The following is a 5,421-nucleotide window of genomic DNA, read 5'->3' as shown; positions in this document are numbered from 1 at the left end:
ACCTCCTCCCCCGCCCTGCACCGCCTCTCCGCCGCACGCCCGCCGCGGGCCCGCCCCTCGCGGCGCCGACGTGCACGCCCGTTGGCCGAGCCTACCAGCCCCGTCCCCTCAGCGAACCCTGCCGCCACCGCCCATTGGGCCATCTGGACCCAGGCGGGCCCCGGAGCGGGGATTGGTTCTCGTTCGGCCCCGCCCCAGGGGTGGTTACTGCTCGCTCATTGGTCCGCGGACACGCCCGTCAAGTGGAGGGGGCGGGAAGCAAGTGCGGGGAGGTGAGGCCGTGGCGTTGACCTGGGAGGGGTTGAAGGCTGGGGTTGGAGTTCGCGAAGGCCGAGGGTCGCCTCGGAACCGGGAGACGTGGGAGGGAGGGTGTCTGAGCACAGCCCTGGCTGTCCCGGATACGGCTCACAGATGCTGGTGGGCGCCTGCTAGGGCCTGTCCCCCGAAATCTCTTTTGAAGCGAGGTCAAGGGTCAAAAAGTAGCCGAAAGTGGCCAATTGAAGGCAGAAAGCCTTTATTAAGCATCTCTCAGGCCAGACGGGGCGAGAAGTGCGCTGGACCGTCTCTACCCTAAAGAATCTCACGGGGTAAAACGCAGTACTCAGCTGGCATGGTGCCAGCAAAGTGCTTTGGATGAAAAATACAGAGATGGCAAAATACTAGGGCTTGATGAAATTGAAAATTCCTCCAGGCCTGTGGGTTTTTTCTACCTTTCTGTTTTTTATCACTTGATTATTTTGCCAGAGCAAACTGCTTGTCTTGAGTGGGAACGATGGGAGCTGACACTGTCAGATTCGGGCTCTAGGCTGCGAGTTCTGAGCCTGACACCTGTGGACTGCCTAAATCTATGTGTGAAATTGAGTGTGTCCTTGTGTGTGTTCTTGGGGACATCTAGGACTTTCATCAGATTCTCAAATGACCCACAGAAGGCAGATTGCTGTGGCTTTGGGGATGGGGGGACCACAAGTCACACCAACATACAAGCCAGCCCTAATTAGAACATGTAGATTAGCCCCAAATTCCTTTTTCTTAATCATAAAGAGCAGAGCAGAAACCAATGAAACAGAATAGAAAAAAAAAAAAAAAAAAAACAGGGAAAATTGATGAAGCCAAAAGACTATTCATTGAAAGGATCAAAACAACTGATAAAACTCTGGCAAGATTAACCAAGAAAACTAGGTGACCTAAAAGCATTAGATATAGGAACAACTCTATGCCCAAAATTCAATAGGAAATAGACCAACACCTGAAAAGGCACTAAAATGAAAACTCAATGAAGAAGAAATAGATAATCTGCATAGTATTATATCTTTTAGAGAAATTAAATCTGTAGGGAAAAACCTTTCAACAAAGACAATTAAGGCCCAGATGTTTTCATTCATGAATTTCCATCAAACTTTTTAGGAAGGACTTCTCTGCTGGTCCAGTGGTTAATTGAGAATCTGCCTGCCAATACAGGAGACACCAGTTCAATCCCTGGTCCAGGAAGATGCCACATGCATCAGGGCAGCTTACCCACTGTGCCACAAAAACTGAGCCAGCACTTTAGAGCCTCTGCTCTGCAATATGGGAAGCCCCCAGCAATGAGAAGCCCCCACTCTGATGCAACTAGAGAAAGCCCACAAACAACAATGAAGACCCAGGGCACCCCCCAAAAATTTTTAATAATAAAAAATTTTAAGAAGAAATGACATTGGTTCTAAACAATCTTGCAGAAAACGAAGAAGAGGCAACACTGCCCAACTCAAATTCCTTTTGGTATTTTCTGTTTTTAACTGCTGACTTATGCCCAACTTTCTTAGAATCTGGGGGTATTTGATAATCTTGGCATCCCACTCTCCTGATGTGCAGGACATATGGAAGGACATAGGAAATGTTTGGTGACCATTGCAGAAAGAGTACATGAAGGTGAAATCTTGGCTCAGATGTGACCTCCTCCAAGAAGTCCTCCTGGTCATTCCCTCGAATGTAGCCCTTTTCAAGTTTAGTTTTCTTCTTAACACTTGTCACCAGCAGAAATTATTTATATATTTCTTTTCCCATATTTCTTTAGTCTCTGGAACTGCACTGGAAACTCTCTGGGGCTGAGGCTGGATATGTCTTGGCCACTGCTGTGTCCTCAGCAATTTGAGCTGTGTCATTCAGTACAACAGCCACTGGCCACATGTGTCTGTTAAGCTCCTGTAATGTGGCTGCTGGAACTGAGATGTGTTATGAGTGTAATACACACTGGATTTATATATACATACACACACACACATATATATATACATGTATATATATATATATAATGTATTTATTTTTTATTGCGCTGGATCTTTGTTGCTATGCTCGGGCTTTCTCTAGTTGTGAGTGGAGGCGACTCTTCGTTGTGGTGCATGCACTTCTCACTTCAGTGGCTTCTCTTGCTGCAGAGCACGAGCTCTAGAGTATAGGTTCAGTAGTTGCGGTGCGTGGGTTTAGCTGCTCCTTGGCATATGGGAGCTTCCCAGACCAGAGACTGAACTGGTGTCTTTGCGTTGCAAGGCAGACTCTTAACCACTGGACCACCAGGGAAGCACTACACACTGGATTTTGAAGGCCTAATGTGAAGGGAAAAAAAGTATGTATGATATTTACGTATGGGGCTTCCTGGTGGCTCAGCGGTAAAGAATCTACCCGCCAATGCAGGAGATGCAGGTTCAATCCCTGAGTCAGGAAGATCCCCTGGAGGATTAAATGGCAACCTGCTCCAGTGTTCTCTCCTGGGAAATCCCATGGACAGAGGAGGCTGGCAGGCTACAGTCCATGGGGTCACAAAAGAGTCAGACACAATTTAGCGACTAAACAACAACAACAATATATGTATATATCTTATTAATAACTGTAATATGAAAGCACTCAATAACATATTAATCGCATAGTGAAATGATAAATTTTGGATATATTAGGTTAAAAGAAATATATTATTAAAATTAACCACTTCAGGGAATTCCCCAGTGGCCCAGTGGTTAGGACTGGGTGCTTTCACTGCCTGGGCCCAGGTTCAACCCCTGTTTGGGGAACTAACATTCTACAAGCCACAGGGCGCAAACAAAAAAATAAATAAAATAATATAAAAGTAACACTTCATTGGAGAAGGAAAGGACAAACCACTCCAGTATGCTTGCCTGGGAAATCCCATGGACAGAGGAGCCTCGTGGGCTACAGTTCATGGGGTTGCAAGAGTCTGATACAACTGAGTAACTAAACAACAACAAAACCACTTCATACCCACTATGATGGTTATGATTTTTTTTCAATGGAGTATCAGCAAGGATGTGAAGAAACTGGAACTTTCATATAGATGGTATAGCCAGGTTGGAAAACCAGTTGAAAGGTTAACACTAAACCCACTCCAGTGTTCTTGCCTGGAGAATCCCAAGGACGGGGGAGCCTGATGGGCTGCCGTCTGTGGAGTCGCATAGAGTCAGACACGACTGAAGTGACTTAGCAGGAATAAAAGGTCATAATACACTTTGTGAATGAAACAAAAAAAAAAAAAAAGAAAGAAAGAAAGGTTAACACTGAATCACCATATGACCCTTTAATTCCAACCTGAGATTTCTGCTCAAGAGAAAGAAACATACATCCACATAAGAACCTGTACACGGATGTTTACAGCAGCACAATTCACAATAGTCAAAAAGTGGAAACAACCCACATATCCAGCAACAGATGATGGACAAACTCATCATGGCATGTCCACATACTGGAATATTATTCAGCATGAAAAGGACAGAGGCATTGACACACATGGATGAACTTGAGAACTCGATGCTCAGTGAGAGAAGCCAAACGGAAGGAATCACATAGTGTGTGATTCCATTGATGGAAAACATCCAGAACAGGCAAGTCCACAGAGACAGGAGAGTGGATTCCTGGCTGTCAGTGTCTGGGGTGGGGATGAGAGTCAGGTGGGGGGGGTGTGGCTGCTGATGTAGGCGGGGCTTCCCATTCCTCTGAGTGAGGAGTAGGAGTACCGTATGTCATGAAATATAAGAGGCCATTGGAAGTGAGGTGTGCTATTACTTTATCAGTTCATTTCAGTTCAGTTGCTCAATCGTGTCCGACTCTTTGCGACCCCATGAATCGCAGCACGCCAGGCCTCCCTGTCCATCACCAACTCCCGGAGTTCACTCAAACTCACATCCATCAAGTCAGTGATGCCATCCAGCCATCTCATCCTCTGTCGTCCCCTTCTCCTCCTAACCCCCAATCCCTCCCAGCATCACAGTCTTTTCCAATGAGTCAGCTCTTCGCATGAGGTGGCCAAAGTACTGGAGTTTCAGCTTTAGCATCATTCCTTCCAAGGAACACCCAGGGCTGATCTCCTTTAGAATGGACTGGTTGGATCTCCTTGCAGTCCAAGGGACTCTCAAGAGTCTTCTCCAACACCACAGTTCAAAAGCATCAATTCTTCGGCGCTCAGCTTTCTTCACAGTCCAACTTTCACATCCATACATGACTACTGGAAAACCATAGCCTTGACTAGACGGACCTTTGTTGGCAAAGTAATGTCTCTGCTTTTCAATATGCTATCTAGGTTGGTCATAACTTTCCTTCCGTAACCCTGGGGAAAAACAGCTTTTACGGCATGCTCTCACCCTCACCATTCTTCAGGTTCTACTAAGGACTCTGGGTTATAGGTTGGAGGTCCCAGGGTTGGGTTTCAAGTTATCACTGAGAGGCCCATTTCTAGGTGGGGTCCCCAGGTTACATGTGGAGGCTCTAGGTTACAGGTTGGGGGCCCAGGTTATAGCAAGGGGTCCAGGGTTATAGATGGGAGTCCCAGATTATAGGTACAGAGCCCCAGGTTACAGGTGGGAGGTTTCAGGTTATAGATGGGGGCCCCAGGTTATACTGGGAGACCCAAGGTTATAGGCTCATGTTAAAAGTGAGGGGCCCCAGGATTGAGGTGGAGACCCCAGGTTATAAGTAGGGGCACCAGGTAATAGCTGGGGGAGCTAAGGTACAAGTGGGGAACACCTGGTTATAGATCGGAGCCCCAGGTCATAGCAGGGGGCCCTGGTTACAGGTGGAGGACTCCAGGGCAAACATTGGTGGCCTCAGATTATAAATGGAGAGCTGTAGCTTACAGGGAGAGGCAGGTTATACTCAGACCCCTCTAGGGCTCAGTCATCCCCTCTGCCTACCCCATCCCTCACACCTCTATCATTTCTCCCGCCCTGCTACAATTCTCACAGACACGCATGCACAGCTGGTCCCCAGACCCGTCTGCTCCTTCGCACTCCTCTGGCTGACCCCCTTGCTTCCCTCTGATGCCAAGTCCCCTCTTACCCGCTCCTTGAGAACCGAGGAGGCAGACGTCCTTCTGGCCCTTCTCTTGGCTGACTGCCCCACCTTGGGTCTCCTCCCAGTTGGTGCGTCTCTTAAATGTTA

Source organism: Bos taurus, chromosome 7, assembly GCF_002263795.3.
Source record: "Bos taurus isolate L1 Dominette 01449 registration number 42190680 breed Hereford chromosome 7, ARS-UCD2.0, whole genome shotgun sequence".
Taxonomy (NCBI): Eukaryota; Metazoa; Chordata; class Mammalia; order Artiodactyla; family Bovidae; genus Bos; species Bos taurus.
Note: the sequence above shows the minus strand (reverse complement) of the source record.